Source organism: Thermobia domestica, chromosome 17, assembly GCF_964235325.1.
Source record: "Thermobia domestica chromosome 17, izTheDome1.hap1.1, whole genome shotgun sequence".
Classification (NCBI taxonomy): domain Eukaryota; kingdom Metazoa; phylum Arthropoda; class Insecta; order Zygentoma; family Lepismatidae; genus Thermobia; species Thermobia domestica.
Window position 1 is genome coordinate 156,159,918 of NC_137470.1, and position 13,964 is coordinate 156,173,881.

The 13,964-nt window shown below is 35.5% G+C and overlaps 1 long non-coding RNA gene across 2 annotated transcripts; it reads right to left on the reverse strand.

The window, feature by feature from the left end:
- Nucleotides 1–2,890: 2,890 nt before the first annotated feature.
- Nucleotides 2,891–13,661, reverse strand: LOC145673780 (uncharacterized). Of its 2 annotated transcripts, none has more exons than XR_014128810.1 (3): nucleotides 13,283–13,661; nucleotides 8,991–9,140; nucleotides 2,891–6,563 (listed from the first exon to the last, which is right to left on the reverse strand). It is a non-coding gene; the product is annotated as an uncharacterized LOC145673780 (long non-coding RNA). The 2 variants fall into 2 exon arrangements; XR_014128811.1 differs by having other exon boundaries at nucleotides 12,922–13,661.
- Nucleotides 13,662–13,964: the final 303 nt, after the last annotated feature.

The window sequence follows — 13,964 nt, forward strand, 5'->3', positions numbered from 1 at the left end:
GGCAATTAATTAACTGTGCTTCTTTCTTTCCTTCCTTTCACCTCATCGGGTGAATTAACTATAATGCAGCAAGTTCTACAATAGCAGAACGTTTTCTTAAAGTGATAGATGTGTAGAAAATAACCAGTTTTCTGCGAGATCGATAAATTATCTTCGCTTATAATTAGAACATAATCCTTCTACTGTCGCTAATATTAATTGACTTCTACTTATTTTCCCCTTAAATACATCCCTCAGAAATGAATAAATTAATTATAATTTTATTTCGTAATTTTTAAATAACTCGTTGAAATATCAAACCACAAAAAAAAAAATCAAATTTCGTATTTCATATATTTTCATTTTTACAGACTGTGCATGCGCACATCTAGATTTCTGCAGTTACTACATATATTTTTTCATAGTCGATGTATTGAGGTTATGTTAGTTAAGCATACCCAAATCAACTTATTAGCTGCACTCCAAGCAGACTCTGAATATACAATATACATCTTCCTTAGTACGGAACAAATACGACACTAACTGCGTGACTAACGCTTGATTAATATATCCTCTCTGAATACCGCCCTGTACATATATAATCCAATCACATTACTGTAAAACTCAAACAGAAAGTGATAAAATAACAATCAGAGTGGCTGGCCATGGGATTCAAAAGAAATATTCTTCGTTAATGAGGTGAGGTCTAACTTTTCCCTTAAATTGTTTTTCCAAGGTCTAAGTTTAAAATATAGACCTGTCATGCTGAGGCCCTATTCATGTTTTTGGCTCCGCTTATTTTGGTTGAGTGATACGAGTTGAAAGTGCCCTTTCAGTGTCGAGGTTATATGAAATATAGACTTACAGTTTTTAGGACCCCAACCACTCTAATGAGTTATAATTTCACAGGTGTCTTATCGGAAATTGAAGCCAAAACCCCGCACAGAGCTTCTTCGCAGCTAAGCGGTAAGTGTACGCGCCTTTGGCGTGGGAGACCCGGGCTCGATTCCCGGCGGGAGTTCATGTGGTTGGAATTCCACATTAATCAATATACCCCGTCTCATATAGAATCGCTGCTGGAAGGGATGTTAAACTGAAAATCAACTCAACTCGACCAAAACTTCGTACAGCAAGGACTCTCGCCGCACCCGCTAGACTAGGAAGACCTTACCAAGCTTATTATTATTATTTCAGCATCTCACCACTATATTCCAAGGCTAAGGGAGACAAAGATGATGAGAATGAATGAAATGTGGAGGGAAGGGAATACGTTAAAACGGGAAAACCCAGAGGAAACTCACGCACACGCACTTGTCCACCACAAAATATTAATAGCAGTCAGAACTGTGTAATATTTTTATCTACACTACAAACGAATGTACAAAAGAATGGGTGACTCGTGATTGCCCTAGATATTAATATGAATTTTGGAGAAAACATTCCTTTTCTCATGAAAGTATGGGATAAAGAAGTACTTTTGCAAATAAACTAAAACGGAGTAAAGAGAGGTTCAAAATTTTCCTCAAGAATAATGTACCTCACGCATCACTGGCGTTAGAGGTATTGAACTCGACATATGATATATTCATTAAAGGTATGGAATTACATGTTTCAGTCCTTCAGAAAATTCCGGCCTAAAAGGAAAGAGGACACCTACACAGCACTACTTACACGTATATAATATGTATAATGTACGTAACATCTAGCCGTTGTATACGTATAGTATCTGTACATTTTACGTATATTGGAGTACGTGTATTAGTAGTTCAGATATCCGCCTTCGTGACATATGTTATATGTATAAAGTAGGTATATATGGTCTGTATTTTCAACATAATTTACATGTTCAAAATTTCACGCTATCGTTGCAGTTTGCAGCTAGCAGGTTTAGATTTATCGTATGCTACTCAGAGGCTCTTCCATTTCTGATATAGTACCAGTTCAGTGCCCGGAAAGGGCCATTTTGACTTCTAATTTTCATTTTACGTACCCAGCTGGTGGTGTAGAGGTAGAGTTTTTGCTTGTTATGCGTTTGGGTAGCCTGAAAATGGGCACGAACCCTGCTTAGAGCGGACACCCTGACAGATTTTTTTTTTTGATTTGGTCAGTCAAACCATAGTAATACCGGGAGAGTACCTTCTCTAAGGTCAGATCCGCTTGCTTCCTATGTCCCAGAGTTACCTAAAGGGCCGATGTGACCTCCTAGTAGGAGATCTGAACCCTTTCTTGTGTTCTTTCCTTGCAGTAATAAAAATATTTTCTCTGTATGTATCCTCATTACTGCTTGAAATGAGGTGAGTATTCCTATATCGGAGAATTAAATGGAGGCTTGGATACATGCAGAGTAAACAGTATATCTCAACTGAATTCGTAGGGATAGTATTCTGGAATGGTGAATAAACGTACCCCTTCCTCGAAAAGGAAAAATCAGTGAACTGAAGTTGTGGTAGAAACTTTGGAGCGTTGTTGCCAACTAATGAAGTAAAATAAGAAAGAAAACAGTGAGATAAAATTGAACGCAACTAAGGGCTGTAATATGAGGTTGAGTTCCCATTGTAGAGTAAAATAAGACTGACACGAGCAGGTGATAAGAAAAGACGGCTATCATCGACTCTAAACCATTGTACAGCAAAAGGAAATATGTCCAGTACTTGTACCCATTGATAATTGAGTCTGACAGGATTCGTACCCGATAAAACATGCAACGAAAAATATTAACTGACCATCCAGACAATGGCTAAAAAGCCTACTACCGAACACAAAACTAGGCCTGTCCATCTGAACATACCTGCGAGGGAATTAAAATGCTCAAATATGAAATCTATGCATATATATATTTATACTATGAATTTTATTGTTATCTTACATCTAAGATAACATGAAATACAGTCATTTCATGTAGCAATAACACTTTATTTTTTTCAGATTATTAAATGCTGAATAAAGTAGTAATAAAAGTTGCTAACCACAAAAAGTATTAGTTAATTTCTTACACTCTGGTATCCTTAGGAGTATAATTGTACACAAAAAAGAAAAAAAAATATTTTCATATTGCTGCCTGTTAAGTCCAGATTATTGAAAATGTCCAACTTTCGAAATATACAAAAAACTTCTGATTATAACTGGCATTGAAGAAAACAGTTCACAAATCCTTTTGTACAAAGTATAAATAAAAGCGTAAACATATCACCAGAATTTAAACAAAGAAACTAGAAATTGGGCTACAAAGACAAACTGTAAATGAAATTTCTGTAAATTAGATTCACATGACTAATCGCTTTTCGTTTTAAAATGCTTTACACATATAAAGCATCAAAAGAGTTACAACAAAATTACTATGTTAAAATATTTTTACTTTGACTCAGAAAGCAAGATTAGGTTACAAAGCTCCCAATCACAATTTAAGTTACCTCGTTCCAAATTTAATTTTGGGCTATGTGAAGTAAAGCTATAGGAAGCAGGGTCTCTGAAAACTGGATATTAACTCTCGAATACCCATGATATTCTTTAACTCCGGATTCCCAACGGGGTTACAGGTGTACCCCAATACAAATTTTTGCAATTAGAAACATCTTTATTTGTGGTATCGATAATATTGGTATGTTAGTTTGTGTTGGGTTGTGCTTTGTTAGGTTATGTTGGTTTTGTTAGTGTAGGCTAATTTAGAGTAAGTTTAGGCAGATTAGGTTAACTAAAGGGAAATTTGTTTATACGCTATGGAACTGTATTAATTTCGTAATACTTTTGTGACAGGAAATGATGCAATATTGCAACGATATGTTGGAACAGGCTCTAATATTACCAGTTCTTTATTTTGCTCTTTACAATAATAAAATACAACAATAAAATATTTGAAATGAATATGGTAACATAGATCCCCAAAGTCAGTACAAATGTACCCCAGCGTAGCTTTTGCCACATATGTAAGCAGCTAACCTTACAACATAATTGTTATTGAGGAAATAAGTTCCGTTAAAGTCAGGCCCACAATGTAAAGAACGTTAGTCAACCTCGAGTGTCTGTGACATAAAATATACAGTAAAACACATGCATGGAGTACATTTGCACTCCCGTTGAATATCCGAAGGTTAAGATGAGCATTCTTCTCACAGAGACAGCTTACAGGTAAGTTATGTTCCAACTGGAGAGAGTAACTTTTTTCTGCCCATGTATGCATGAGGAAGAACTTAATGAATGTCTTTTCTGGAAATCTTCATAAGAGGGACTATTACTAGGGTCTATGAGCTTCCATTGGGTAGCCACACAGCAACTTAAAACTATTATCCAGCCAGCACACACAAGAATAATTTGTATTCTATATATTAAAATGCTAGGTTTATATGTTTCTCCCCAATCCTTTCGACAATGAGATCTCAAGAACCACACGTGCTATAAAGGTGCCGTTTTTGCTGGTCAATTCCAAAGTTTGTGTAGATTGTCCAGTTGTCATTCAAATGTTCAAAAACCGTATCGTTATTGTTTTATTCAACATTTTAGGGGCCGTTTTGAGTCCATAAAAATAACATTGTTGCAGGCAACCAGTAAAGAAGTTGCGTAGGGCGGGTTGACGGACATTGCAGGTGCTTTGGTTAAATGTGAATGGCAAAACTTATTGCATGGTGGCAACTTCAAAGGCATGAAGAGACGCAATGAGGCGTACTCGGACGGATGTGGATTTATTAGAAAAAAAAATATTTCCACTTGATATCGTGTTACTTCTACGAATTTACTACAAACTCAAATTTGCCACAAACCGTTTTCGCTGGTCAATTCCAAATTTTGTGTAGATTTGCCAGTTTTCATACAAATTAAAATAAACTTGTCTTTATTTTTCTAATACACTTGTTAGAGGTCATTTTGACCCTACTAGTTCAATATTGCCACTAGGACGTTAAGGTTGATATCCTTGTGAAAGACAACCAGTAGATGAGCTACGTATCGTGGGTTGATGGGTATTTCAGGCGTTTTACTTTAATCTGAATGACAAAACCTATTGCAAATTGGCAACTTCGCAGGCTTGTGGACCCACAATGAGGCGTACTTGGATATGGAATTATAAGAAAAAATATTTGCATTTGGTATCATCTATCACTTATTCAAGTTTGCCACAAACTCACCCGAACATTCTATATATTAAAATACTACATTTATATGTTTGTCTATAGAAATTCACTCCCTTTGAGAGTCTTCCTGTTTTCCACTTGAACGAGATCCACGCTCATATTAAAACTGTGTGATATGTAATTAAAGCAGGTTCAGCTAGTTAATGTAAAATTTAAAATTATAAAGACGGAGCAGTACAGCACTTAGTCAGTTCGATGTAAATTCTTCTATGTTCTTTCGTCATAACTTGTCACATTTTACATCAAACTGAATAAAAGCAGAACTGCTCCATTTTTACAATTTTTAAACCTAAATTGCCTACTAAATAGTCACTTGAAGGCTTTATGTTAAAAAGCCTCAAAGCTTTGTGAATTTAAGTAAAAATACAAATATTTCCTTCTAACAGACGTGGAACCTCGTATTCGTAACTATATTTATGTTATCCACGAAGCGTATGAGATATCTTGGTAAAACCGAATTAAGTTGACTAGTTTCTGAAGATTCTTGAAATATGTAAACAAATATTATGATGGCTCGAAAGTGGTAGTCTCTGACAATAGAAAGAGACCATCTCCCTATCTTTTCAATGTATTGTAACCATTCATATAAAATCAAAATTTCTGTTGTAAATTTCAAACTAGAGAATTCAAACTTTCTAAGTAGGAACGTGAGAGTCAAGTAAAGGGCTCGTTTTGAATGTCGTTCATAGTTTATTTTCCTTAGTTAGTTTAAAGTTACCTTTAACAATGAAAAACTCAAGGATTTAAAATTGGCACGGTCAAGCCCTTAGGAAGGTTATGATTTTCTTTCTGTGGAAGTTTGAATTCTCTAAGTTAGAATTTTTAAGACCAATTTTGATTTTTCTTTAAGTAAAAAAATACATACGAAAATAGATTGTGCTGCTATTTATTGGTAGAGGCAACAGTTTTCAGCCACCTTAACATTCTAATTGCTTTTGTATCATAATCGGTAACTTCCAAATAAACCTTATAAATGCCTTCTAAACTGATGTGCATGGAAAGCTCAAACAAAAAGGGATTTTTCCTTACACAAGAGAAGCGGATAAGAAAGTTACAAATGACTATAAGGTACAAGGGTTCTTTTTGCTTCTCTAATCTGTACAGCGAACGCACTTAATGAAAGCACTTCCTTTGAGGCAATTCTTTGTGGTCTGGGTTCGACACTGACGCAAAACGTATACCATGTAAGTACTTTCCTTGCAGACAAACAATAGACGGCAAAATTAACACTGAAACTATTTACACCAAATCCACATTTTTATTCTACTACACAATAACGGGTAAACAATAGATTTTTCTCAAAGAAAATATAACACTTTAAGTTGGAAATGACAGAATTTTCTAAACAGTTTCAATGCTGCTGACTATGCTGTCGTCCTCCCTTCGCTTGCCGGGACCATTTCTGAACTTGGATTTCAAATGTTTTCCGATCTGATTCAGGATATGTTGTTGCTACTGCACCTGGAACGATTTTTTTTAAAAATGTGTTTGAACACCTTATTGGAAGTAGGCATACATTCACCACAATTTTAATTTAAATACTGAGAAATCCGAAAAACAAACAATTACCTTTCCAACTAAGCAATAAGAAAACAAAAATATGATTAAATGATGGTAATACATCTATATATATAAAAGAGAACGCACAAAATCCTTTGTCCGCTCATCACGCTAATACGGGTGAACCGATTTCTTTCATTTTTGGGGGGTTGTTAGGATTTGGACCCTAGATGGTTTTTATCATATCACTTTAATTTTCAATTAGCAGTGTCTTGAGATAATTGACCAATCAGGTGTTCATACGTAGAAAAAATCCTTTGTCCGCTCATCACGCTAATACGGTTGAACCGATTTCTTTCATTTTTGGGGGGTTGTTAGGATTTGGACCCTAGATGTTTTTTATCATATCACTTTAATTTTCAATTACCAGTGTCTTGAGATAATTGACCATTCAGGTGTCCATACGTACAAATCCTTTGTTATTAGTTCATCATATAAAAATAAACGTACTTATATGCAACCCGCATGACCCTGTGACTCGGCGGGTTAACATAAATGACAGGCGCTATAAATCACTTGAAAGCGAAAAAGTAAAAATTATCTAAGTAACAAAGTTTATTGCGTTCCGGGATGACCGCAGCGAAGCGGGGCGGGTTGGGGTGACCACAGCGAAGCGGGGCGGGTTAACATAAATGACAGGCGATATAATGTTAACATTAGTGCAATCTTCTATGGTTTTTATCATATCACTTGAAAGCGAAAAAGTAAAAATTATCTAAGTAACAAAGTTTATTGCGTTCCGGGGTGACCGCAGCGAAGCGGGGTGAACGCTGCTAGTCTGTCATAAACAACAAATGAGCTTTATCTTTAAATATCTGGAAAGAAGGAAATGATTGCGCAGTAAGCCCAACAAACTAGCATAATTGGAAGAGTTTTTCCATGCGTAAAATGTCAAACGACGTTGTTGTCCAGCAGGAATTATTTCATATAGCCGAAAGAACCGCTAGCGGTTCCTAGCCGTGTCAGAGCAGTTTTTCGCCTGGTCTGGCTGCACCAAAGAACTTATTTAAGGGGATTCCTTCTTCCTTTTCTCTTTAATGTTGATATAAAATATAAATCTATTGAAATAAAATAGACTGACAACATATGAGAAGAATTATACTACAACAAGCGCACCTTCCCAATATTAACTCACCTTAATTGAAAGGACGCATGAGTGAACAGTCAGAATACTGTAAAAGAAAATAAGGGATGTTTTTTGTGATTACGATTTTACAATTACTAGTTTCTCCATCCTTTCTGTAAGTACTTTTATCCTTCTCATTATTTATTATCCTGTTTATCCCCCACAGAGCTTCCCTACTAGGTTAGCTCCGAAACATTTGGAATACTTAATATTCAAGGGATGGGCGAATTTGGTAAGTGCCCTCATTTTCTTTCACAGTATTAGCTTCTGTGTTTAATATTGAAATAAAATAATAATTAAATGTTTGGAAATAACAGTGTCAACGTTTGGTCCCATGATTAATACCACTAAAAGTTTACGGTCATGTAGGCTGAAAAACAATCAAGATGGAGTACATTGAAACACCAGGGCAATTTTTCTGAAATGTGGCTGAAGAATTGTCAGGGCACTTTATTTGTTAAAAACATCACTGCCTACGGCTAGAAATAGAATATTGGGTGCTCCTTTGAGATAAGCCAGTAATGTGCTCTACAGACTTTTAAATGACAGTATTAATCATTCCTAACTTATCTATATTTATTGGTCGGTTCTTCCACAGCCTTTGAAGAGATATTGTGTACAAATCTTTCATATATCTAAAAATCTCTATATATTTCCGACATAACACAGAAATACAGTTCATCAGGTCGTATTTCTAAGCTAAATTGTGAAGATGCTATGTTATTCACAACCCAGGGTCTAGCACTTCAGTAGCAATAACCAATTTATAAAGGTATCTTATACCTAGCTTCTATTTTTTGTTTTAAATATGACAGAAAATGCATTTATTTTGCCAATATAAACTATGTTTTTCCAGGCTATCTTTAGCAGTCTTCTAGCAAATAGTGAAAGAGGTCTGAACGAATTTTTTTGTCATTTGGTAAAGAACCAGAATTATTTTTGTTATAAATAAGTTATTGCTACTGAAGCGATAGTTTCTAGAATGTGAACAACCCAACATATTCACAATTTAGCTTCAAAGAGATCCTAATAAAGGACATTAGTGCATTATGCCGAAAATATACATGAAAATTTAAGAGAATTGATCATCAATACAGAACACAACATAGGTGAACACTGTACATATTTTGAAATATGTTCTATACGTTTAATAAATATCTATACAGTTTTCAAATAGTACATTTTACGACTATCGTACATACCTTAAGGTATTCGGAGCTAAGATTTTCGTAGACAGCTTCCGTCGCGCTTAATTTACGATCTTCTCAATAGCACTCTCCGAAATGTGTGTTGGATACATTAAATTACTAAAAGTCTCTCCCGTAGCCAAGAAACTTAATGCCACAGACAACCTAAAATGAGTAAGAAAAGACAAATTCAATGCACATTATTCGAGCACGTTGCAAATAATAACAATGCATCAAGAATATTTGCAAGAAATAAATAACACGTTTATAGTATGCAGGTTCGCATATGCCTACCAGTAGAGTCCTCTCTGAGTGTACAAGTCTTGTGTTAACGCCTAATGAAAAATTAACAGAAGGGTATTCCGTGATGTTTTGAGGAGGCACGCGGACACCTATGCGAGTAAGTCGTTGGCAACGCTTTTGCTGCATTTTCACTGCTTTAAGGACTCATACAGCGCATGCACTTCCTGGTTACCATCTGGTACTTCCGTGATCCAAGGCGTTGCTTAGAAAGCCAACGTCTTCAGTTTCCTGCTTGCCTCAGACATTCAAGTCTGTAGGTTTATCTGCGGATGTACAATTTTTTTTTATAGCAGTACGGAATACATTTTTTTTACTATGATATGCGGACCTATTGTTATTGTTAAACATATAATTCAATTCATAAGTTAAGGGTGCAATCGACTTCTTGCTAAAATACGTGTAAGGAACACGGTGAAAAGAAATATCACCATTTTTCTCGAACCAATAAAGTTGTGCTCAAAGGATCAGCTAATGCAAAAAAAAAAAAAAAAAAGTCTGGACCTTGAGCTACAAAACGATTTTCCATTCTGTCTTTTTCTTTCCCTTATTTTCATTTACTTTGTCGTTAGTGGGTCATACTCAAGACTTATGGTTTCGGGCCCCCTATTACTGTCTTCGACTGCTGCAAAATTCAAAGTCTACGAAGCATTTATCTACGCAAAGAAAGATGACTTGAGATACAATTCAAGTAATTGTAAGCAAATAGTTGTATGTTTTTGATTTTTGGTTTCATATTTTGACTTTATATTGTAATTATAATTATTATAATTATATGTATTCTTCCTAACAACAACCTCCTTGATTTATCTTTATAATTCGCCGACTAGATTTTAGAAGGAATTTGTTATTTATAGGTTGTAGGGATTGGTGTAACGGAGACATTTTGCTGGGTTCCTTACATTCGAAAATTGCGAGAGCTTTCAGGCACAGACTATATTCAAGAAATCGATGGGTGGGCAAAGTGCAGTTACTATTAAATGTGTCGAATGCAAACACCACTGAAATAGTTATGCGTAAATTGAGGTAAACTTATCCCATTATTTTCGATCAGTAAAAGGAATGTGGGTGGGCCCAGCTTTGCCCCTCGGGACAGAAGGATCTCCTTCAATTTCGCCTATGGTTGTGAGGATTAATATATTTTGCCTTTTTTGCGAACGCCCTGACATGCACGTCAGGAGACGCCACTGATACCTACGAATTTAATACTAGTCATATTGGAAAAAGTATAGTCGTCTGTTTTTAGTTATCTTCTTCCTTGTTGCATTAGAAAACTGAAATTAATGTATGCAGTAATACGTATAAAATACTAGTGAATTTGATCAGCCCTTTCCGGACGTCGACCATTCCTTTCTCATCCTTTTTTTTTTAATTTACCATGCATTTCCTTATATTGCAATTAATTTTCGTGTTCAGTATACGGCGTGCAACGCTCTTTTTTTATATAAAAATAAGTAAGTTTTGTATTAAGATACAGTGCTTTCTTTATGGAGAGAAAAATGACTGAGATGTTAATGGTGGTATTAGCAGGAAGGCATTATATGCAATAGACAGGTGTATATGACTCAATTCCATAACCAAGTAATGCTATACTTTGATTTCCAAGACTTACGACACAGTGATGATGATGATAACTACAACTAGTAAATGAAATCAAGACATTTCTTGTTATGCTAAAAAAAATCTAGAGTCCGGTTCCGTCATAAAAAAAGTATTTTATAATAATGTAAATAATCTTTTAAATGTAATCTTTAAGTTTTACATCCCACGCTTATGTTGGTTAGGCTAAAGCAGACAATGACGATTAGAAATGCAGGAAATGGTGGAATGAAGAAAGTGAGAGGAAGCGGGAGAACCCCGAGAAACCCCACGCACACGGTGTTTGTCCAACACAAAGTTCACTTGGCGCGAGCTGCGATCGAACCAAGTTACCCATGCACCAGAGGTGAACTCTCTACCACTGAGCCACAGTGGCCCCTTGTAACGTAAATAAGTAATTAGCACAAGTAAAGAGAAAATCCTTCGTTCCGTATTAGGTCTCCATTTACATACATTAGAAAATTACTAAAATGGGAGATATCAAACCACGTTAGGTCGGATTAAAGGAAAGTTGTCCAAAACATGTAAACATATTTAAATCACAAACTTGTGTATAAGTGTGTACAATACGAATTTTTATCAAAAGACACCGACCACAAAATATTTAATTACTGCGGGCTCTAGTAGCACATAAGCAGATATTAGTTTGCCACAGGGCTGGACATAACAGCTACATCCGTGAGGAAGACGAGCTTTTGTGTGAATTTCGTGATGCTCATCTCATAATTGCTTTAACCAGTATTGCTTTATCAACTTATAGTGCAACAGACGAAGCAGAGGAAATTGAAGGAATTATAGTTTGTCGGTATACTTTATTAACACCCTGTATATGGGTCATCTTTGTCAACATTTTCACTTCTTTAAGGGGGTAACATTTTCTCTTCTACATTAAATAGACGAGCAATAAACAAAAAAAAAATATCGTGTGCTATCCTATTTTAGACATCCAAAGATTTGTAGAATTAAATTAAATATCGACTATTATCCAACGAAAGGAATATATAAGTAATCAAAATATAGGTGATCCTCCCTCTGACATTCTTAGTAATGTTAGAAAACGTAATCGAAACTAGGCTTTTAAGCACGTAATAGTCCATTAGGAAGCCATGATGAACTGCATTCGTATATCAGTGCAGGGTAGTAAGTCATGATCAGTAACGATAAAGTTGTCCGACAACTAGTAACATGAGGAACACAGTGTTATCTGACAGAACTGCTTCCTACGGAAGCATACCCGTGCGGGCTCTTATGCGGGTTAGATACAATTCGTGCTTTTAATGGGCACCTTCCATAAGCAGGATCATGTTATTTCCACTGTCGCTTTTGCGGCATATACCTTTTCGACGTACGTTACATATCCCATCCCAAAGTGAATCTTCACGTAAGCTGCATTAGAAACATACTGAAGGTACTAGTAGTCCCATTTCATGAAGAAATAAGTATATGATTTACGAATTCAAGTATAGATACCTAAAATACGACAGCACCAAAAATAAAAGAAAAAAAGACTGAAAACCTACTTGTGATAGAAGCACTGAGTACACGTTGTAAACAAGCAAACTAACCTAACCTATTCTTACGTACTTTTGATATTCAAGGGCCAAAAAGCTAACAACGAGCAAAGGATTATATCTCTAGACCACTTCAGTGATATATTATCCGCGTGGGAAGGTTGAGTAAGTTTAAGGTGGTTTAGGTTATGTAAAGGGACTAGGTCTATCCTATCTTAGGAAAGCATATTTTTTTAAAATCTACAGAAGAAATATGTTAGTTGATTTTAGAATAGAACTGTATAAGTAATCAAAATACCGGCATATCGGGATTTTGCCTCTCACATGAATAGTAAGGCAGCAGTACGAAATGTAATGTTTGCTTTTTATCCGTAACTACTAATCCATAAGAAAGACATTATGAAATTGGGTGCTATGTGAATCCAGTGAGCAAAGTGTTCATAAAAGGTATCGCAAATCTATGCCGCATGCACATTACGTTCTTTTAATGCGATATAAAGTCGTTCTTTACTATCTACCTTTATGTGTATACTCACCGTCACTGACGAGCGTGCTTCACACAGACGCAACCTCGTGCTAAGTCCACTATTGCGCACTGCCCTGTCTTGATTAGCATTCGTGCTTTTTTATTGTCACCTAACACAAGTTGCTCATATTTTATGCACTGTAGTCTTTAAGTTATATGTCTATATACTGTGTTTATACTCAGTCCACCTAAGGTAAATCTGCGCTCTTTCTCCTTTCTTCTTAGACAGTAAGTGTGCATTTCCTGTTAAGATAATGCAATACTTATGAATGTAAATATGCCCTCCTACGAGTTAAATACGCCTCTTTTCATAGTTGTTAACCATTTTTCTTTTCATTACAATATCGTATCTCACAAGAATTATATCTTACCTCTTGTATGCTGGGACAAACTGACGGATAACTGTGTCTTGATCTGCTTTTTCTAAGTCCTATTATTTCTATTAATTGAGATCGTGTTCTATCGTCCATTCATAGAAAGTTTCTATACGATTCTCAATCTTCAAACCGTAATACTTTGTGCAACACTGATAAGATCCCGTTCTTTTCGTCGCCACGTTTTATCCACGTCCTGGATCATTGTTCCCTTCATCTTCTGTTTTTAATCAACGCAGCAATTATTTATTGCCATCACTGTACTAAGATCATCCGTGCCACTTTCAGACGAGTGATAAATTCCACTCACTCTACAACCTTATTTGGTAATAGCTATAGTACTATGTGTAATCAAGACTTACATTCAAACAGCCTAACAATTAAAAGAAATATGAACAAATGAACAACGAAATTATCGCGTTAGTTTAAGCGAAATCTTTTGGTTTAGGGTTGGAAACTGAGGTTTTTTCTCTGTTAGTGCTTTTAGGCAAGAATGACAAATCCTTACAGCTTATATGTTGTTCAACGATTGAGGTTTTTAATCTATTTCTACAATTCGTGTAGAAAAATGTTTCTTTTTCTAACACTTTCGAATATTTATAATATTATACTTGCTTTTCCAGATTGTTATAAATTGCTAACTAATACTGAATTCATGGAAGCATTATAATACTCTACC